The sequence below is a fragment of the Capra hircus genome, chromosome 27 (assembly GCF_001704415.2).
Source record: "Capra hircus breed San Clemente chromosome 27, ASM170441v1, whole genome shotgun sequence".
Classification (NCBI taxonomy): Eukaryota; Metazoa; Chordata; class Mammalia; order Artiodactyla; family Bovidae; genus Capra; species Capra hircus.
Window position 1 is genome coordinate 41,971,989 of NC_030834.1, and position 23,406 is coordinate 41,995,394.

A 23,406-nucleotide genomic window follows, 5' to 3' on the forward strand; every position below is an offset into this window, starting at 1 on the left:
AACAATTTCAAAAATTGCATATCTTCCTGTTTCTTTTCTTTAAAATTTTTAAAAATATATATATATGTGTTTCTAATTAGATTTCCTAGGCAGCTTTCCCCTCTGTCTGCACAGCATGAAGCCTTCATTGGAACACTCTGTTTGAATGCGCACTTTACGCTGTGACTACCAGCATTTTGCTTTTTGTTTCCAGGATGGCTATGAGCTAATCACTAATCATCTGAACATCAGTTTGATTATCTGTGAAGTGGGGATAATCATGACTGGGTTTTGTCTGGATAAATTGCATAAATAGGTATGAAAGCTCATTAAAGTCTATAAAAGGGCCCTCAGTTGGAAGCTGTAATTACAATGTGTGTTTTGAAAACAGCCTAGATGAATAAACAGTTTACCTGAAGGGGTATTTTCTAGAAAGGAAAAGAAAACTAATTTTATAATAGCTTGTACACTATGATTTATAAGTGTTTCTGATTTCAAGTATGCTCTCTTTTTTCAATGATTTAATAATGCTGTAAAAATGCACTCACAATTTTCTCCCCCTCCTTCTTTTTTGTTCTCCTCCCTAAGGCTGTGACTGTTTCCTTCCTTGAAGTCAATTTCATTACCACAAACTTTTCAAAGTAGTTTCTTGGTCCGTATCAACTTTACCATTATCTTTTCAAACTGTTCACTTTCTTGTCAAAAATGCAATTATCTATCCAGGCCAGGGACAGCGCTTTCTTGTTCCCACTGGTGTGCTCAGAACTAGAAGTGATTTCACTGGTTGCTCCTCGTATAACCTCCTTTAGAGTCAGAGTGACGGATCTAAGTCTATGCTTTTTCTTTTCCTGTAAAATACCCTGTTGAATTATACACTTTTGTTCAAGGATATGATCCCTCAGTTGCCTTTGGTGTTATTTATTTATTTATTTATTTTGGTCTTTCCTTAAAATTGCATCCTTTCCTATTTCCATTGTTTTGCTCTTATTCCAGCAGATTTTATTAAAATAAATCCGAAGCCCTCCCTTGCTGCACGACCTTGTCTCTCCCGTCCTCACTATTTGCGATGTATTTCCACCCAGGTTATTGCAACTGTCTCCCTACTGATATGCTTTTCTCCAGGCTTTCTCTTTTATGGTCTGTGATGAACAGATTCACCATCCTTGTTTCATGAAGTCTCTGCTCTATAAAGAAAAGAAAGAAAGGAAAATGTGTGTAGAAAAAGCTATGAACACTGAAGCTGCAGAGAATCAGCTGCACCTTCTTTGAACTATGTGTTTAAGTTACTCTCTGCGGTAACTGACTTCCTCTTTCTGAGAAATTTCTGCGACATTGTTACTGAACTAAAGTTGGGCCATCTCACCTGCACCCAGAAAAGCGGGTCTAGTGACTCCAGGTTATGATGAAGGAAAGTATGGCTGAGCAGGGAGAATGGGCAGTTCATGATCAAAAGACCCTCAGGAAAGATTGTTTGTTTGTTTGCATTTTTAATTGGAAGAAAATTACTTTACGGTGTTATGTTGTTTTCCGCTGTACAATGCAAATGAGCCACAATTATACATGCATCCCCTTCCTCCTGAGTCTCCCTCCCCTCCCGCACCCCACTCTTCTAGGTCATCACAGAGCACCAGGCTGGGCTCCCCGTGTTATGCAGCAACTTCTCACCAGCCCTCTGTTTTACACAAGGCTGTGTATATATGTCAATGCTACTTTCTCCATTCGTCCCGCTCTTTCATTCCCCCACTGTGTCCACAAGTCCCGTCTCTATATCTGAGTCTCCATTCCTTCCCCGCAAATAGGTTCACCAGTGCTTTCTAGATTCCATATACATGCATTAATATACTATGTTTGTTTTTCTCTTTCTGACTTAACTCTGTATAACAGGCTGTAGGTTCATCCACCTCACTAGAACTGACTCAAATTCATTCTTATGGCTGAGTAATATTCCACTGTATATATGTACCATATCTTCCCTATGCATTTATCTGCCTATGGACATCTAGGTTGCTTCCATGTCCTGGAAATTGTAAAAAGTTCTGCTATAAGCAGCTCATGCAGCTAAATATCAGACAAATAAACAGCCCCAGCAAAACATGGGCAGAAGACCTAAACAAACACTTCTCCAAAGAAAACATTCAGATGGCCAATAAGCACATGAAGAGATGCTCACTATCACTAATTATTAGGAAGGGTTTTAAGGACAGAGAGAAGGAGAAGGCCACAGGGCACATGATCAACTTGTGCACAGTTCTCTGGCTGGTTGGTGGGTGGTATTTCCAGAGGTAACATCATCAACCTTCTGCCTCCAACTGGTGTGGAGTCCACCTGCTTGTGGTTACCAGATTCTGTCTAACGGGAGTCTGCTTTCTGTAAAAGCCATTTAGGAATGTGCATTACACACTGTTATCTGTGTCCTGCAGGAGAGAACTGTAGCTTCTGTGACTCTGCCATGCAGCTCATCTGTTGTTTAAATTGTTACTCTCCTGGTCCATCTGCTATTCTTTGTTGCTACGTTTATAGTATTTTAGTCATTAACTCTTTTTTTTTTTTCTTATTTTTGTTTTGCTTTCTTTATTTTTTTTTAATTTTTATTTCTACTTTATTTTACTTTACAATACTGTATTGGTTTTGCCATACGTTGACATGAATCCACCACGGGTGTACATGAGTTCCCAAACATGAACCCCCCTCCCACCTCCCACCCCATATCATCTCTCTGGATCATCCCCGTGCACCAGCCCCAAGCATGCTGTATCCTGAATTGAACATAGACTGGCGATTCGTTAACTCTTGAGCCAACATTTCGAGACTCAGGGGAGGCCAGGAAGACTAGGGCAAAAGCCTTTTACTTCAAAACACAGGGACACAGGGGCTCATAGCTGGTTTCAAAATGGACATCCTTACAGGTGCCACATAGGGTTTTTCTGCAAGGATAATGCATCTAGGCACATATTATTCATGTTCATGGGACTCTCACAGCAAGAATACTGGAGTGATTTGCCATGGCCTCCTCCAGGGAACCAAGTTTTGTCAGAACTCTCCACTATGACCTATCCATCTTAGGTGGCCCTGCATAGCATGGTTCATAGCTTCATTGAGTTACACAAGCCCCTTCACCATGACAAGGCTGTGATACTCATGGGAAGGACTGGTGCTGAAGCTGAAGCTCCAATACTTTGGCCACCTGATGTGAAGAGTCGACTCATGGAAAAAGACCCTGATGCTGGGAAAGACTGAGGGAAGGAGGGGAAGGAGGAGACAATGAGATGGTTGGATGGTGTCGCCAACTCAGTGGATACGAATTAGAGCAAACTCAGGGAGATAGTGAAGGACAGGGAGGCCTGGCATGCTCCAGTCCCTGAGGTCACAAAGAGTTGGACACAGCTTAGCAACTGAACACACATATGCACATATGACAGTCCCCAGAATTAAACAGGTACTCAGCACTCTTACTTTAGGGCCATTAGAAAAGTCACATGCATGCTCAGTCTCTCAGTCATGTCCAGCTCTTTGCAACATCATGCACTGAATTCCTCCAGGCCCCTCTGTCTGTGGGATTTCCCTGTAAGAACACTGGAGTGGGTTGCCATTCCCTTCTCCGGGTGTCTTCCCCACCCAGGGATTGATGAAGACAATAGGGTTCGTAGACTGAAAGTCATCAGATATGTTTAAATCTAAGAGTTCTAAATGATGCAAAAAATAGAATTAATCATTTTAGAGCAGTAATTTTCAATCAGGGGGAATTTTACTAACATCCTCCCCTTTGGCAATGTGTGAGGACTTTTTTTTGTTTGTTTTTTATATATTCACAAATGGAGGAAAGAAGGTGCTAGTGGTGCCCAGCAAGCAGAGGCCAGGGAGGCTGCAAAATAGCATTTCAAGCAGAGGACAGTCCCTCCCTTCACACTACAAACAGACACGACTCAAATGTTGAAGGTGCCTGGCTGAGCATGGGAGGACCAGCAGAAGCAAGCTTTCACCCAGTCTCACCACTTAAACATCACCACCCGCTGCTCAGACCCACACTTCTCTCTAGACGTTCTTCCATTAATGCACAGATCAAAGAAGGACAGAATCAGAATGCTTCTGCGGGCTTGCAGCCCTTATTCAGTGAGCAGGTCTAGTCAACGCACATCACGGTCCATGTCTCCTGATGGGAAATCACACCACAAGATGCGTCTTGCCGAAAAACCTCAGACCTCTATCTGACCCAGCATCTATAGTCTGCTACCAATTTTCAGCAATTTTCATAAATACATTATCACAAAGTGCATACTGTGGCAATCTCTACAAGACACTCTCTGACCTTTTTTCTTCTAAAAATAAATTTCTAAAGTAAAGACAGACAGGGGACATATCAATTGAAATACTCACAGGATACACCAACTAATCATGATCACAGAACAATGAATACCTGATAATAATTTTCATACTTACAGTACATCACAATGATAGAGGGGAAATATACATGTTTCTACCTATCCAGGGTCATGTTTGTCTGCATCTCACTGTTGGATGGAGTTGTGATTTTTGGGGGGCTTCCCAGGTGTCTCAGAGGTAAGAATCTGCCTGAAATGCAGGAGATGTATACATATACAGATACATATACACACACCATCTACAGCCACTGAAAACAATGAGACACTCAGGTGAAAATCAATCAAACATGAATAGGACTCATGTGCTGGAAACCACACAATGCTGTTGAAAGCAAGCAAAAATCAAAATAAATGGAGAGAGATCACATTCAAGAATTAGAAGACTCAGGCTGAAGATGCCAATTGTCCCAAAACAGGTACACAGATTTTCCACAGTTACTATCAAAATCTCATCAAGGTTTTTTTGGTAGATCTAGGCAAGATCATTCTAAAATTTATGCAAAAATATGAAGGAATAAGAATAGCTTAGGTTTAAAAAAGAATAAAACAGGAGAAACAGCCCACCTAGTTTGAAGGCTGTGTAAGGCCACAGTAATGAAGGCCGTGCGGCGCTGGTGGAAGGGCAGCCACATAAACCCACGGAATCTAATGGAAAGCCCGTAGACGGAGCCCCAAACAGAGCCCCACGCCCCTTGAATTTTGACAAACATGCAAAAGCAGTTCAGCGGGGGAAGAACAATCCTTGCAAGAAACGGCGTTCAAGCAGTTAGACATAAGACCACGGAAAGAACCTCAACCTGCGTCTCATGCCTTACATGAGAATTAACTCAAAGTGGATAAAGAGTTAAACATAAAATGGAAAGCTAAAAAAACAATTCTAAAGCTATAAAACTATCAGAAAAAAATTATAGATTTTTTTTTTTTTTTACAATTTGGATCTAAGGTAAAGGATAAATAATTTTCATGGAGGAACAGCTGCTGTAATCCTGCCTTTTACTGAGATTTCTTTGAGCCAGCATTTAGAATGTGCCAGGTTGTCCCATGGGACTAAACGCTTGTTAACCTTCCTTACAAAGTACGTGTGCTCAGTTGCTCTGACTCTTTTGAGGCCTCAGGGGCTGTAGCCCCCCAGGCTCCTCCATCCATGGGATTTTCCAGGCAAGAATCCAGCAAGAAAACCCAAGGAGGGTCACCATGCCCTCCTCCAGGGGATCTTCCTGACTCAGGAGTCAAACCCACGTCTCCAGGGTTGAAGGCGGATTCTTCACCACTGTGCCACCTTAGTAGTTATACAGCCTAGCTAATTCTGCCCTAGGAAAAGGCGAAACTGCATACATTGTCATATGTGTTTTCTGTGAAAGGACACTCTACCTCCCGCAGAAAATCTCCTGAGTTAAGGCCAGCAGTGGACGCAACGAGCTGACACAGGAAGACGGGCTCTGTCACCTGGGATGCTTATCTCGTCTTCAGTAAATGATGGTATTAGACAAGGATAGTCAAACCAAGTGAGCAACAGATAGGATTTTTATGCGTTTCCCCTTTGAACAATATGATGATAAATTCATACAATAGCATTTGATTTCTTTCCCTCCCTACCAGAAGGATCAAGCAAAGCAAATGAGTTTGCCCTTCAGTTTTTGAAGCTTTTTGATGCATGACAACCTGAAGTACAGTGATAAGAACTAAGCGCCACACTTTAAATGAGCAATAAGCCAGTTTTTCAAGCTGTCTCCTTTAGTCTCCCTTCTGCTTTTTTTTTCCCCCTTCTCATTTTTAGTTTTACATTATTTTTTTAGAGGCACAATGCAAAAAGTGGCTAACAAAATAAAAACAGACATAATATCTGATTTTCCACCTATAATCACCCCTCATTATATCCTATGAACATACTGGAAAAATTCTAAAGACACTGACAGTATTTCTTTTGATAAGAAAAGGAAACACATTTTAAACTTATTCCTAAAAATGTTTACTGTCGATGTATTGAAAAAAAATACTAAGAAACCATTTCTAATGCACCATATGTGTAGAACTATACATAGAGCACACCTGTTTATTTGCTTTGAAAAATATAAAGTCAATGCTGCTGTAATTGAATGATTATCAATAATAAAATGAGTATAAGACATAGAAAATTTGGAAAACTCAGCAGTGGCCACAGAACTGGAAAAGGTCAGTTTTCATTCCGATCCCAAAGAAAGGCAATGCCAAAGAATGCTCAAACTACCACACAACTGCACTCATCTCACACGCTGGTAAAGTAATGCTCAAAATTCTCCAATCCAGGCTTCAGCAACACGTGAACCGTGAACACCCTGATGTACAAGCTGGTTTTAGAAAAGGCAGAGGAACCAGAGATCAAATTGCCAACATCCACTGGATCATAGAAAAAGCAAGAGAGTTCCAGAAAAACATCTACTTCTGCTTTATTGACTATGCCAAAGCCTTTGACTGTGTGGATCACAATAAACTGTGGAAAATTCTGAAAGAGATGGGAATACCAGACCACCTGACCTGCCTCTTGAGAAATCTGTATGCAGGTCAGGAAGCAACAGTTAGAACTGGATATGGAACAACAGACTGGTTCCAAATAGGAAAAGGAGTACGTCAAGGCTGTATATTGTCACTCTGCTTATATGACTTATATGCAGAGTACATCCTGAGAAACGCTGAACTGGAAGAAGCACAAGCTGGAATCAAGATTGCCGGGAGAAATCTCAATAACCTCAGATATGCAGATGACACCACCCTTATGGCAGAAAGTGAAGAGGAGCTAAAAAGCCTCTTGATGAAAGTGAAAGAGACTGAAAAGGTTGGCTTAAAGCTCAACATTCAGAAAACGAAGATCATGGACTGTGAAGAAAGCTGAGCACCGAAGAATTGATGCTTTTGAACTGTGGTGTTGGAGAAGACTCTTGAGAGTCCCTTGGCATGCAAGGAGATCCAACCAGTCCATTCTGAAGGAGATCAGCCCTGGGATTTCTTTGGAAGTAATGATGCTAAAGCTGAAACTCCAGTACTTTAGCCACCTCATGCGAAGAGTTGACTCACTGGAAAAGAGTCTGATGCTGGGAGGGATTGGGGGTAGGAGGAGAAGGGGACAACAGAGGATGAGATGGCTGGATGGCGTCACTGACTCGATGGACGTGAATCTGAGTGAAGTCTGGGAGTTGGTGATGGACAGGGAGGCCTGGCGTGCTGCGATTCATGGCGTCACAAAGAGTCAGACATGACTGAGCGACTGAACTGAGCTGAACTGAAGACATAGAAAAGTAAAAAAAGAAAATGAAACAACCACATAGCTAAAACCACTTAACAGAGAATGAACTTAGCTAGTTAATTTTACAACTATTCACTGCCAAGCACTGTCTTGGCTAATACAGAAACCATAAGTGGGCAGGTGCTCAGGGATTTTATCTTCTGATCAATCCGGAGGGTAGGGGTGCCCCTCCCTACTTTGGCCAGTGTTTGACTTTGTGTCTGGGGCCTTTCTGTCACGTTAATAATAATGAATTATTTCACATGCTAATAATAGTAACACATAGCATGCTTCATCGCTCCTGAGACATCTTTATTTTTTTTTTCTACATTTTAGCATCTCTGATTTGGGATATGTCTTACAGTCACTAATAAGAAGATCTCATGTCACTTTTTCATTTTCTTTTTCAGTGTTTGCCTGAAATAAGAATGCATCTTATAAGCAAGGGTGTCTGAGGCTTGCTGTTCAGCCAGGTTGTGATGAGGCCAGTGGGGGAACTGTTGTGGGTGATGCACAGGTCTGGGCGTTTCACAGCTTCGGAGAGGAGAATGAGGCTGTCTCTTTGGAGAGCAGAGCTGCGTGAGTGAGGACAGACTCTGTGTATATCTAGGGTTCCCTCCATCAAGAAGGACCGGCCAGAGTGAGGCTGCAGAGCGGGACGGTGTGGGTGGGTCTGCTGAACGTCTGGAGGACCAGGGTGAGCTCTGGGAGGGAGTCGTGGGGGATGAGCTCCACTGAGTCAGGCAGGAGCGAGGTCAGGAAGGCTATAGAGGGGAGCTAAGACATTTAAGGAACCAAGTGTCCAGGGAACGAATAGAAGATGAGGGCACATTTATCTGCAAGACATTAAGTTAGTTATTTCATTTGGTAGCCAGATAAGGGCACCTGACCAGGGGTGAAGGGGATACAGGTAGCAAAGTTCCATGTGTGTGCTCAGTGACATAGTCATGACCTTTGCGACCCCACAGACCATAACCTGCCAGGCTCCTCTGTCCATGGGATTCTCCAGGCAAGAACACTGGAGTGGGTTGCCATTTCCTTCCCCAGGGGATCCTGCATTGGCAGGCAGGTTCTTTATCACTGCGCCACCTGTGAACCACCCCACCACCCCAGAAAAGCTCAATGACCAAATCAAACAATTATATGGAAAATGTATATGTATGAAAGCTGTTGTTTTCCTCATTATTTTAGACTTAGAGAAATGATATAATCCCAACTATAAGTGTTCACCACTCAGAAAGACACATTTGTACTTCATATTCAAGGAAGAAAAAAATGTTGAGATGTCTATGCCACAATGCAGTGAAATTGCAATTCAGATGTCAGGGAATACTGTTTTCTTTAATATAGGCTTATTTGGAGTAAGCAATATTGAAATAACTAGATCTCTTTCTAAATACTTTAAAGAAATTGAAAAGAACAATCATCAACTCATCTTGATATTTAATTTTGCCATTAAGTATATGAACTTCTACAAGTAATTAGATGAATTTTGCATTAGGGATTATATCGACCTGAAAATGAAATGAAGCCTTTAAAAAAAAAACCTGTTTAATCATGCCCTATAGATGTAACATTCTGAAAATATATTGCTCATGATCTGGAAAGGCTCTGAGGAATATTTCCTATCATGATTTTGTCTTAAAATTCACCACTAAAACCCTCAAAGGCATTCTTAAATATTTCTAAGGAAACTCCACAAACATCTGCATGCCCTTTAGGCCTCAGATACTGACATCAGTGTTCTCCTGGGGCCTCAGGTTCTTTAGTTCATGGAAAACAGAGGAACAGCTCGAAGTTCTGCTACCTGAAGGGCAGTAATTTAGATCTCCAGGGGGAATGTTTTCCCAGGGAACGTGTTGATCTCCAGGGGGAGTGTTTAGCCAGGGAATATCTAGATCTCCAGGGGAATGCACAGGGAGTGGTCATAGCTGATGTAACCAGAAAACAGTGGGTGAAGAAATTCTCAGTCCAAGAGGGACCAACTGAACACCACTGAACACCACCTCTCTCTCTTTTTTCCTGGGGAATTGGACCGTGAAGAATTTGCACTCATCTCTTTTTGAGTGGGGAATTAAAAGCCAGTGCAAACTTGGATTTTGCTTCAGATCAGAGGAAAAGAAAAGCAGGGAGGCAGACACTGTGTCATTGCTACTGAAAGAAGAAAACCTTAAAAGCACTGATGCTACATGGCTGGGTGGAAGGCTGGCAGAGGAGGAGAATGCCGTCAGCGTGGCATCAGGGCGCCCATGCTTGGCTTTGTAAGACAGTAATTAGCTGCTCAACTGGAGTTCCCATGGAGGACGCAGGGGACTGGAGCTAATTATGTCAGAGAAAGATCTGGAGAAATGAAGCCAGGAGGAAACCACCCACACCACATGCCACCACCGCAAACAGAAAAGAAAATCTTCAATTTGGAACAAAGAGAAAATTAAGAAAACATGTTGTTAACTTAATTCCTGACTTGAAAAGCAGAAGCAATTCTCATGGGAAATGGTGGCAGGAAAAATGTTGTACAATGGAAGGCCCTGTGGAGGAAACAAAAATAAAGCTAAAAGGAGCGAAAACAGAAAAACAATGAGGAAGAATTTTGACGAAATAGAAAACCAACTGCATCATTATATCAAAAGTCATCAAATTAAGTTTCTTCATCTCTTTCATTGTCTCTTTAAAGTTATATCATATTTTATCAAAATGACTCCTAACCTTCTAAACTACAAATAAGATGTATTTTTTAGATTACAATATTTTTTAAAGTTACTACTGTAGCATTTTTAAAGAAACCTAAGTTTTTAGTCATTGTTTTCTCACATCTTAAAATAAATCTTAGCAGCCATATGCTTTTGGAAGAGGCTGACAGCTATCCCTTCTTCACTGATAATGTATATTCGTCAATGATTAACTTGATATGCTCTCTGTGTGTATATATTTAGTTGTTATACTGACAAATAAATCAAAGCAGATTTATTTCACATAAGCAGCGTAGAATACACACAGAATTCCATTTTGAAATGATTACTAACTGCCAATAATAAAGAAGTAGTGATGGTCTTTCTAAAGATTTCCATTCATGTATCTGTGCCAAAGAACGCAGCAACAACTCTCTACAAAAGTGAATCCCAGTGCTGTAGATATGTTTTCATTTTTTGACAGTTCTTAAGAATGAAGAGTTCATAACCTGAGCCACAGTCAGGAAAAAAAAAAAAAAAAAAGAATCAACTCTTAACTAGTTTCTCCTTATAATCATCCATATTCAATTCCTGCACATTCTCCACCCCAAATAGTATATTTAAAATTTATCTGGAGAAGAGTTCCATTTGTTCACAGTCATAGTCAGCCTTCTCCCTGTGTCTCTTCACTGCCACAATATCTATAATAAAAAGGAATAAAAGTACCACCACGCAATCTAATAAGTCAGCTTTCTGGTGATTTATTGATTGGTAGCTACCAATTGGATGCTGAAACTCTTTTTTAAGCCATGTGGACCTCTTACAACTTTTAGAATAAGCAACTGTAAGAATTAAACAGAAAAAGGAATTCATCTGAAGCGTTTTGACATAATCACATTAAAGTATCTGGTAGCATGAAGCATCTGTTTACATATGAGCAATGATTACATAGCAGTGTGCATTACAATAGCTAACAGCTCCAAAACGACAGCGGGTATTTTATCTCTCTGTAGGCCCACTTAGCACCAAGCTGCTGGGAAAAGCCAGTTATATGCTACGAAAAATTATTTTTCCAATATTATAGATAAACAGGAAGAAACTCTGGAAAAGTCATTGAACATGTTATCATTGTGCACAGAGGAAAAATTAAGTGAAAGATGCAATGTGCTTTATCTTAATTTCAGCCGCCTCTGGGTATCATTCCACCTGAAACATAAAGGGAGAAACCCAGTAAGCAAGTCTGGACAGTAGTTTCGTGATGGGAATGAAGTAGGTCAAATAAAAATAGGAGCAAGTTCTTGTAAACGCAGTTTAACCTTCCTGCTTCCCAGGTGGCTCTAGTGGTAAAGAGCACGCCTGCCAGTACAGGGGATGCAAGAGACTCATGTCTGACCCCTGGGTCGGGAAGATCCCCTGGAGGAGGGCATGGCACCCCACTCCAGCATTCTTGCCTGGAGAATCCCAGGGACAGAGGAGCCTGGCGGGGTGCAGTCCATGGCGTCTCACAGAGGCAGACACCACTGAAAGGACTGAGCTCACACACAGACACTGTGAGGGAGACTTGCCCAACTTAAAATAGACATGGGATTGGAGTGGGGCAGAGAGGAGGTAAGAGGAATACAGGTTAAGTAAGGTCTTTAAGGGGCTTCCCTAGTGGCACAGTCGTAGAGAATCTGCCTGCCGATTCAGGAGATGTGGCTTCGCTCCTGGGTTAGGAAGATCCCCTGGAGGAGGCAGTGGCAGCCCACTCCAGTATTACTGCCTAAAAAGTTTCATAGGCAGAGGAACCTGGGGGCTCTAGCCCATGGGACTGCAAAGAGTCAGACAGGACTAAGCACCTGAGCCAGTATTCTTTTCTGGGAAATTCCATGGGCAGAGGAGCCTGGTGGGTTGCACTCAATGGGGTGGCAGAGAGTTGGACATGACAGAGCACACACAAGCTCTTTAAAACTCAGAGTGTTAGCCTGACTTCCAGATAAAGGCAGGTGTGGTTCACTGATAAAATTACCGGACACGTAGAGGACTAGAGGGTGTCCCTGGTGGTCCAGTGGCTAAGACTTCACACTCCCAATGCAGGGGGCCTTGGTTCGATCCCTAGTCAAGGAACTAGATCCCACATGCTACAACTAAGGGTTCAAAGGGCTCGACTAAAAGATCCTGTGTGCCGCAACTAAGACCTGCCACAGCCAAATTAATAGATAAATGAAAAGAAAAAAGAAACTGACTAGCAGGAGCATGGAATGGGAAATTCTGTGTCTCCACAGTTACTGCTTTTCTGCAGGGCAGAGAATGGGCATCAGGATCCCCCTGAGTTAGCAGCAGCCCAGATATTACATCTGTAAATAAACATGGAAACTGAGGGTATTGATTTTTACCTGTTATAGCAAACTGTGGGATTATGAAATGCCTAGAACCCTTCTGTTCCATGAAGAGGGAGCTCCTTTCATCACCACCCCAGCACTTTTATCAGTTTTCACCTGGATCATTCAGTCCAAAAGCCTCAAAACTACTTCCCAGGACCCATCAACAGCAGCTTGAGAGTTAAGAGCCCCAATAGTGCAGCCAGAAAATCTTGAATATAAGCCTTATCGTCAACATTTATGACCGAGACAGTTCAGTGTTTGCAGTGTTATGTAATTTTCTTCAAGGTTCAGTTCTTTTATGTGTAAAATGAGACAAATGATAGAATCTATCGCATGTATTTGCAAAAGCATTGGCAACTGTTACAAAGATGACAGAAACTGCATAAACAGTATCCCCATGATAAATATTAAGTAGTTAGTATATCCTACCCATTGTGCTCAGCATTGAAAAGTAATATGCAAAAAGTAGACACATCCTCTTGTCTCATGGTGGTTACAAACTAGTTTGAAATTTACATAGTGTGTGTTAAGTAATTTATATGGTTCTTGGCACGTGGTAGGCAGCTACTAAATATTATTTGTTGTTATTAACACTAGTAATAATAATGTTATGACATTGTCCTTATGGCAGATATTTCTAAATCTCCATGGAAGATGTATCATGGAGGAAATATGAGAAGTGTGTGTGTGTGTATTCTTTACCATCTGTATGCATAGATATTTTGTTTATGTGCATATGTATTTGGGCTTCCTCAGTAGCTCAGTGGTAAAGTATCTGTCTGCAATGCAGGACCCGGAGGATATGTGGGTTCGATCCCTGGCTGAGAAAGATCCCCTGGAGAAGGGAATGGCTACCCACTCCAGTATTCTTGCCTGGAGAATCCCATGGACAGAGGAGCCTGGAGGGTACAGTCCATAACATCACAAACAGTTGGACACGACTGAAGTTACTTAGTGTGCACGTAGCACATATATATTTAATAATTAGATTTTATATCAGAATTTCCCTTTATAATTCAAGTTTAAATATATATGTACACATACACACAGATATCAACTGGATACAAATACAGACAAATAGTCAGTGTCCAGCAACCCTGGAGTGCTTCAGTGCACAGCCTATGAGTCCAGACACAGCAGCTCTGGCTGTGAGCATGGAGGTTTTGGAGCAGTGAACCTGGGGGAGCTTTTGGTAACTCATAGTTAAGATAAAAATTATAAACCAGCAAGGGCTAGAGTTTATTTATTTTTCTTTTTTTAATTTTAATTGGAGTTTATTGATTTTACAATATTGTATTGGTTTTGCCATACATCAACATGAATCCGCCACAGGTATACACATGTTCCCCATCCTGAACCCCCTCTCTCTCTTCCCTCCCTGTTAGAATCAAAGTTATTCTGTCTCTTGTTCCATTTGAAAGCATGAATGTTGTGAAGAGGCAAAAAGTGTAAAAACTGGTACAAAGTTTTTTATTAGACACACAATGTGACTAGTGGGAGAGCACACAGAGACTCTGCGCAGTTAAGACAGAAGCAAGGCAGAGACACACACCCAAGAGAAAGGGTGTGGTGTCCCCGCAGCGAGGAGGAGCCCAGGAAAGGGGTGATCCAGATCGCTTGCGCGGGGCAGTTCTCCGGGTTTTCTCTGGCCAATCATCTTGCATCGCCTGGCCCTGAGTCTGTATTTGGTTTATCTCAGGGTCCTCCCCTGTGTGGGTATATCTCTTAGCCAAGATAGAGTCCAGAGCCAGGGTCTCTCAGAAGAACGCATTGTGGTCTGGCAGCCCCTCCCTTCTCTTTCCTCTGAGCAGCCTCTCTGCACTTGCATAGTCAGGAGGGTTTCCTTGACCTGGAGAACAAGAAACGCACAGTCTCTTTATCTCCTATCCAAACAGGACTCAATTCCTCCTGGCTCTTGCCCTTATCCTAATCTTGGAGTATCCACAGAGCCCAGATTCCAGCTGCTCAGCCTGGGGCCTTTCTGTCTCCTGCCCCATCCACAGGTGATTTTAGTATTTATATTCCCACAAGCCATTCATGAGGGTTTCACTGGTTTTGTTGTTGTTGTTTTCCTTCTTGTCTGTGTTGATGTGGTCAGTCTTTTATTGTTTAGCCTTTCTGCTGAGTCTGTATGAAAACATATTCTCCCCCACCATTTGAAGCTGGGACAAACCTAGACAGTAGCAAGTAGAGACATCATTTTGCTAACAAAGGTCTGTCTAGTCAAAGCTATGGTTTTTCCAATAGTCATGTACAGATGTGAGAGATATACCATAAAGAAGGCTGAGTGCTGAGGAACTGATGCTTTTGAATTTTGGAGTTGGAGAAGACTCTTGAGAGTCCCTTGGACAGCAAGGGGATCAAACCAGTCAATCCTAAATCAGTTCTGAACATTCTTTGGAAGGACTGATGCTGAAGCTATGATCCTTTGGCCACCTGATGTGAAAAGGTGACTCATTGGAAAAGACCCTGATGCTGGGAAAGATTGACTGAGGGAGGAGAAGGGGACGACAGAGGATGAGATGGTTGGAAGGCATCACCGACTCAAGCAACATGAGTTTGAGTAAGCTCCGGGAGATGGTGAAGGACAGGGAAGCCTGGTGGGCTGCAGTCCATGGGGTCACAGAGTCAGACACGACTGAGGAACTGAACAACAATAACTTCCTTTGGGAACCTCCTCTCTGTATACACGTTTTGGAGGGATGTTTCTGATTTTTTGTATTGTTTGCTTTCTGAAGTCCAGCTTGTTGGCATCTTTGCTGCCGTCTGGACATTTGCAGGAGCTTCAGGAGCTGTGCTTCTCAATGCTTCTCTGGGAGGCTCCTCCCCGTGGAAATTCCATCAGAAAGTGGTTCTGACTGCAGCGCTGTTTCTTTGTTCCCCTTGAATGCTGATTAAAGATTCAGTGTACACAGCATGAACGTTGCTTTTAAGCCCACAAACAGTCTAGCAGAAATTGTCTGGGACTTTTAAAACATATGTAATATATTACACTTACTGTTAAATGTCAGGCACTGGGAGAATAATACCTATTTTCTCATGGAGTTCAAGGGTAAGAAATGGTTGAGGTCGTTACCAGATGGTGCAATTTGAAAAAAAGGCTAGATTCTTGACTGAATTAACTTTAATTTCACTTCAAGGTGTTAAAACCTTTTTACCTTTTTACTTCAGCTCCCTCCAAGGGCACTTGCCAGCCCTGGGGTTTGCCAGCTCAGCTCATCTGCAGATGCTAACATCATACCCTGATAGCAGTTGATTCGACATGCAAACACCTCCTCTGTTTGAAGCAATTGGTCTCCTGGAGAGGGTTTTGAAAGAGCTCTTGTTCTATTTCTGAATTTGATTAAAATAGCTTATTAGTCAGTTGAGTAAATTAAATACTTGCCTTTACATTTCCATGGAATTTGGAGAAAACCCAATAAAAGAGATCAATGTAGTTCACAGAAGTTTTATGACCACCACTATTTTGCAGGACTTGTTATGAATATTAGATTTGCAGAGTCTGGCCTCATAATTCCATATCTAATGGATCTGAAACATGAATATCTTCTCATAAATAGTATTGATGGAAGAAGGCTCCCATGGAGTATAAAATAATCTCCATATTCAAAAGTCAATTAGTACTAAGTCATTTCTTTTCCTTTCATTTTTTTATTAAACATTTCCACCCCTTGACTGCAGAAGTCTTCCTGTTAAATCTTTCAAAAGTATATCTGCAGGAATTTTTGAATAGTTCAATATTATTCACAACACTTAATTTTTATGATTGCTTCTAATTATTACTAAATGGAGTTCGGGCTCATCTACTTATTAGTTACTTTGACTTTTAATAAAGGGAGACTTTCTGTCTTCATTTTCAAGTCCTCAGTCTGTGCTCCCATCCAGTTTCATCGGTGCTGTTTTATGATTTGGAATGAAGAAGAGGGGCCTTATATTTTCAGAGCGCAATAAAGACCGAGCGCGTTTAATGTCCAGCAGTGTTTTCAGAGGTAACGTAGCCAAGCGCAGAGCAGTAATGCAGCTTTGTACCAGCTACCAAGGGTCGGGCCCTATTTACGTGACCTGCACAGCTGAGCGCAGGCAGCTGAGTTAGCAGTGTCTACTGGGTAAAAAGAATGTAAGTGGACCTCCCTGGCGGTCCAGTAGGTAGGGCTCCACACTTCCACCGCAGATGCAGCTGTTGACAAGTTCAGTCCTGCCTGCCACAGGGCACGGCACCTCCCCCACAAAAAAAAATGTAAGTTTATACACTTTTTTTTTTTTAAAAAGCTGATTAGAGTGTCTCACCTTGAGACAGACAGAAGGAAAAAAAAAAAACGTTTTTGCCTTGAGTCATCATCTGTCCTGTTGTTTAGTAAGAAGGCGCTTCAAGTGATGTTGTACAAGGCGACGTAGGAATTGCCTGGAAGAGTCCACATGGACTCTGGCTAGTTTAACTTGCCACTGATTGACTGTAAAAGTGACCATTCTCGTGAAAGAAAAAGTTAGAGCAGCCAAGAGATGTTCTCAAATGTTTGAGAGTCTGCTCTTATCCCTGTGATTTTAATCTACATAACAGAATAGCTTCTCATATTAAAAAAGATATTAACGCATACCTGTGGAATCTGGAAAAATGGTACAGAGGAAACTTTTTGCAGGGCAGGGATAGAGAAGCAGACATAGAGAATGGATGTGCGGGCTTGGGGTTGGGAGAGGTGGGGATGAACTGAAAACTTGTGATGTACATATATACACTTATTGTTGATCAGTTGCTTAGTCATGTCCGACTCTTTCTTACTCTATGGACTGCAGCACACCAGGCTTCCCTCTCCATCACCATCTCCTGGAGCTTGCTCAGATTCATGTCCTTTAAGCCAGTGATGCCATCCAACCATCTCATCCTCTGTCATCCCCCTGCTCTTCCTGCCCTCAAATTTTCCCAGCATCAGGGTCTTTTCCAATGAGTTGACTCTTTGCATCAGGTGGCCAAAGTACTGGAACTTCAGCTTTAGCATCAGTCCTTCCAATGAATATTTAGGATTGATTTCCTTTAAAATTGACTGGTTTGATCTCCCTGCTGTCCAAGGAATTCAAGAGTCTTCTCCAGCATCACAGTTCTAAAGCATCAGTTTATCGGTGTTCAGCCTTCTTTACCATCCAGTTCTTACATCCATACATGACTGTGGGAAAAACCATAGCTTTGACTAGATGGACCTTTGTTGACAAAGTGTCTCTGCTTTTTAATACACTACCTAGGTTTATCATACCTTTTCTTCCAAGGAGTAACCATCTTTTAATTTCGTGGCTTCAGTCACCATCCGCAGTGATTTTGGAGCCCAAGAAAATAAACTTTGTCACTGTTTCCACTGTTTCCCCATCTATTTCCCATGAAGTGATGGGACCGGGTGCCATGTCTTTGTTTTTTGAATGTTGAGTTTTAAGCTAGCTTTCCACTCTCTTCTTTCACCCTCATCAAGAAGCTCTTTAGTTCCTCTCCAATTTCTGCTACTAGAGTGATGTCATTTGTCTATCTGAGGCTATTGATATTTCTCCTGGCAATCTTGATTCCAGCTTGTGCTTCATCCAGCCCAGCATTTCACATGATGTACTCTGCATATAAGCTAAATAAGCAGGGTGATAATATGCAGCCTTGACATACTCCTTTCTCAATTTTGATCCAGTCCATTTTTCCATGTTCAGTTCCAACTGTTGCTTCTTGACCTGTACAGGTTTCTCAGGAGGTGGGTAAGGTAGTCTGCTATTCCTATCTCTAAGAATTTTCCACTGTTTGTTATGATCCACAGAGCCACAGGCTTTAGTGTACTCAGTGAAGCAGAAGTAGATGTATTTGTTTGTTTGTTTGTTTTAATTTCCTTGCTTTTTCAATAATCCAATGGATATTGGGAATTTGATCTCTGATTCCTCTGCCTTTTCTAAATCTAGCTTGTACATCTGGAATTTCTTGGTTCACATACTACTAAAGCCCAGCTTGAAGGATTTTGAGCATTTCACCTTGCTAGCATGTGAACTGAGTACAATTGTATGGTAGTTTGAAAATTCTTTGGCATTGTCCTTTGAGATTGGAATAAAAACTGATCTTTTCCAGGCCTGTGGCCACTGCTGCATTTTCCAAATTTGCTGACATATTGAGTGCAGCACTTTCACAGCATCATCTTTTAAGATTTGAAATAACTCAACTGGAATTCCATCACCTCTACTAGCTTTGTTCATAGAAATACTTCCTAAAGCCCACTTGATTCATACTCCAGGATGTCTGACTCTAGGTGAGTGACCATACCATCATAGTTATCCTGGTCATTGAGATCCTGTGTAGAATAGAGAGCTAGTGGAAAGCTGCTGTAGAGTGCAGGGAGCTCAGCTCAGCGCTCTGTGATGACCCAGAAGGGCGGGATGGGTGGGGGGATGGGAGCAGAAACTCAAGAGGGAGGGGATATATGTATACATAGAGCTGATTCACTTAGTTTTTTAGCAGAAACTAACATAACATTGTAGAACAACTATACCCCAATTAAAAAAAAAAAGATGATGAAGGAATCATTTAAGTGTTGTGACTTATGGGATGGAATTCTTGGGGGCAGTGTGGACCTCACAGAGAATAAAATTCTGGGCACAGTAGGGGCATCCATTTTCTAGAAGCAGCAAATGTCATGCCCTGACATTTGCTCTTATTTAATGGAAACTGTTGGGTCTTCCCAAGTGGTGAAATGATAAAGAAACTGCCTGCCAATGCAGGAGATAAAGGAGATGCAAGTTTAATCCCTGGGCTGGGAAGATCCCCTGGAGTAGGAAATTGTAACTCACTCCAGTGTTCTTGCCAGGAGAATCTCATGGACAGAGGAGCTTGGCAGGCTGCAGTCCTTGGGGTCGCAGAGTCATATGTAACTGGGCATGCACACACAGTGGAAACTGTGAGAGAGAGGAAAATATCAATTTAGAAAATGTTGGCAATTATTTAATTTTAACTACATGCTTTGGTTCTTTATTTTTCCCAAATTATTAAAGATATTTTCATAGCAGTTCCAGTTGACTATTTCTTATCCTATAGAGTTCCAAGTGTGAGATTCATAGTGACTCAGTTTTACTTGAGATAAAATTGCTTTTGTTCTAAGAGCCCAGCACAGTGTAGGTTCCATTAGTCAGCGCTGTTTGTCTCTAGATACGAATCTTCTGGGTTTTCTTGGGCCACTTCAGTATTAATAGGTGATAGTGATTCAGACTCATTGTCACGAGTGCATGGACGCCAGTCTTACCTGGGCTAAATGTGCGTCTTCTAGACAGAAAGAGAGCCACTGAGCGTGGTTTCTCTCCAGTGTCCTGAGAGCAGAAGGCCCTGACCAACTCCAGAAGCATCAGAGGAGTGAAGCTCGCTGCTCCCCTGCAGGACAGGACACTGTCCACACTTACAAGAAGCACCACCAGGGTCTTCACAGCCCAGGCCATTCTACTCTGTCACTATCAGGGCAGCGCAGTTATTAACTAAAGTCCACACTTCATTTCTCAGCTTCCCAGGCGGCTCAGTGGTAAAGAAACTGCCTGCCAATAAAGGAGACGCAGGAGACGTGGGTTTGATCCCTGAGTCAAGAAGATGCCCCAGAGGACGAAATGGCAACCTACTTCAGTACTTTTGCCTGGAAAATCCCATGGACAGAGAAGCCCGCTGGGCTACAATCCATGGGGTTGTAAAGAGCTGGACATGACTGACCACGCACACTTAATGCTTAACACTTCAGGTTTCCCAAGTTTTTACCTGACATCCTCTTTCTGTTCCAGGATCTCATTCAAAACCCAGGGTTACATTTACGCAACAGGCCTCCTTGGACTGTGACCCCTGCTCAGACCTTCTTTGTTTCTGATGACCTTGCTGGTTTTGTGGTGCCTCTGCTGGTCCCAGTGACCTGGGTGCACGTTTCTCTTGCTCTCATGCAGAAAAATCAGGAGAAGGCAGGATCCCCTGGTGCTGCTGACTGCCAGGCCAGCCCTCTGCACTGAGACAGGCAGCACTGCTGGACCTCAACCGTCAGCTCAGAGTCAGCTTTGAAGTCTCAAATCAGGTTACTAGGTCGTCCAGGAGAGAGGAGGATTTGGCCATGTAAATGTGGCTCTCCCAGAGTTGCTGATCAGTATCTGGAACAAAATCATGGTTTTCCCAACAAGTGCTCTCTGAGGCCCCTGTCTTAACTTTCTGGACAGCACCACAGAGACAGTTTTCACCTTCAATGACACATAAAAATGATTTGGGCAGTGCTGACCCTGAGTTTGGAGACTGATGCTTCCATAGCCTCTACGAGACAAGGGGAAGAGCTGGCACAGCTCCTCCTGTGGTTACATGTCTCCTGGACTTCTAGGGTCCTGTAATTTGGGATGGGAGCACCAAGGGGAAAATGCAAAACAGCAGCATCATTCCTGACTCAGCTTAGCTGTCAACAGCACCTTTGAGAGCATCTCATTTTTGTTTTAGTCAAACCACATTTTCGTGAAACGCAAGTACAGTACTTCATGCACACAACAGAATTTCCCCTGAACACCATAATCAAGCATGATTACACTTGATTTTAACAAGCACAGGGCACTTTTAATAGCAATCTGCTACTTTCTGAGATTATGTTATTGATCGTGATGGAGAGGGATATTTGTGGGAGACTCCAGGTCATTCCAGGTGCCTGGTTATGCTGCGTCCACACAGATTCCTGAAACTCAGGGAATGTATCCCTGCCAACCAGTGGGGAGAAGCCCATACCATCTGCAAAAGGCATGGTTGGTTGGTGGCAATCACAGGCTGCAGTGTTGTTGTCTAAAGATGATGGGAGGAAGTCAGTTGTTTTAGAGAGATCTGGGTCAAATCCTCATAAAAATGAGACTCCAATGCAACAGCAGGCACCATGTGGATGCTTGCACAAGAAAATGTACTTCTACCAACCCTTTCCTCAGCCAGATCAAGGAGCATTTACTGATCTTGGACACACTTTCATCAGATTAGTAACACCCACCACACAATAGTAAAGTGGTAGCAATAGATTGTTGTTGTCATTGTTGTTGTTTAGTTGCTAAGTCCTGTCTGACTCTTTGCCACTCCATGGACTGTAGCCCTCCAGGCTCCCTTGTCCATGGGAATCTCCAGGCAAGAATACTGGAGTGGGTTGCCATTTCCTCCTCCAGGGCATCTTCCCGACCCAGGGATCAAACCCATGTCTCCTACATTGGCAGGTGGATTCTTTACCACTGAGCCACCAGGGAAGCCAATAGCCATGGATTATCTATTATCTATTCTGCAAGGAGATCCAACCAGTCCATTCTGAAGGAGATCAACCCTGGGATTTCTTTGGAAGGAATGATGCTAAAGCTGAAACTCCAGTACTTTGGCCACCTCATGCAAAGAGTTGACTCATTGGAAAAGACTCTGATGCTGGGAGGGATTGGGGGCAGGAGGAGAAGGGGGTGACCGAGGATGAGATGGCTGGATGGCATCACTGACTTGATGGACATGACTCTGAGTGAACTCCGGGAGTTGGTGATGGACAGGGAGGCCTGGCGTGCTGCGATTCATGGGGTCACAAAGAGTCGGGCACGACTGAGCGACTTAACTGAACTGACTGAACTGATTCTGGTTTTGTTTTCTTAAAACCCCTAAATCAGGTTAGAGATGATAGTCAAGAAGCAAATGAGAAAAAGAATAGGCTTACAAGCTCTGCAGAGCTGCTTTAATCACAAGTGTCAAAGTGTAATCTGCTATGTTACATATATGCGTAGTCTATAAAAGGTTTGGTCTGACTTGTGAGAGGCCATTTTTAGGGCTGAGAAGAAGTATTATATCCAACCCAAAATTTTATTTGGCAAAATATTATTTCATCAGCTTACTACCATGAAAACATATTCAAACAAAATAGATGTACTTTATCATTACAGAAAATGTTGTTTTCATTTTCCATCTATTACTTGTATATTTTTTAGCTTGCCAAGATCTCAGTCTAGGACAAGGGTTAAGACATGATAGGACTTCATTAAATTCTCCAAAGTATATCAAAGGTCTTTTTATAAACACAGTTTTTGCTTGTTCATAAAATATACCATTATCCGTTTAATAAAATTTTTTGTCTTTTCAGGTTAAAAAAAAAGAAAAAAGATGCACTGTTTTCCTAGACCCATCTGTCCCACCTGGGATCATAGGTGAATCAGGAGTTAGATAAAAGTTTCATGAAAGAGTCAGTGCATCAAACATGTGATGGTAGCAAACATAGGTTTTATTTTTTTTAATTTTTAATTTTTACTTTATTTTACTTTACAATACTGTATTGGTTTTGCCATACATTGACATGAATCCACCATGGGTGTTTAAATGCATGCTGCTACTGCTAAGTCGCTTCAGTCATGTCTGACTCTGTGCGACCCCATAGATGGCAGACCACTAGGCTCCTCTGTCCCTGGGATTCTCCAGGCAAGAACACTGGAGTGGGTTGCCATTTCCTTCTCCAATGCATGAAAGTAAAAAGTGAAAGTGAAGTTGTTCAGTCATGCCTGACTCTTCGCGACCCCATGGACTGCAGCCTACCAGGCTCCTCTGTCCATGGGATTTTCCAGGCAAGAGTACTGGAGTGGGTTTCCATTGCCTTCTCCATATATAAATAGAAAACTCTGTGGCATTCATTAAAACTCATCTTGAAGAGCATGTATTGTGTGTGGGTAACTTGGCTAGGTACAGGGAATCTAAATGTCAATAAAATAGACCCTGTGCAAGTTTACAGTAAGTCACAGAAGATAAA

The 23,406-nt window shown here is 42.2% G+C and overlaps 1 protein-coding gene across 1 annotated transcript in view; it reads left to right on the forward strand.

Moving 5' to 3' along the window:
* CSMD1 (CUB and Sushi multiple domains 1) overlaps nucleotides 1-23,406 on the forward strand; it is a 2,085,346-nt gene that overhangs the window by 1,622,374 nt on the left and 439,566 nt on the right.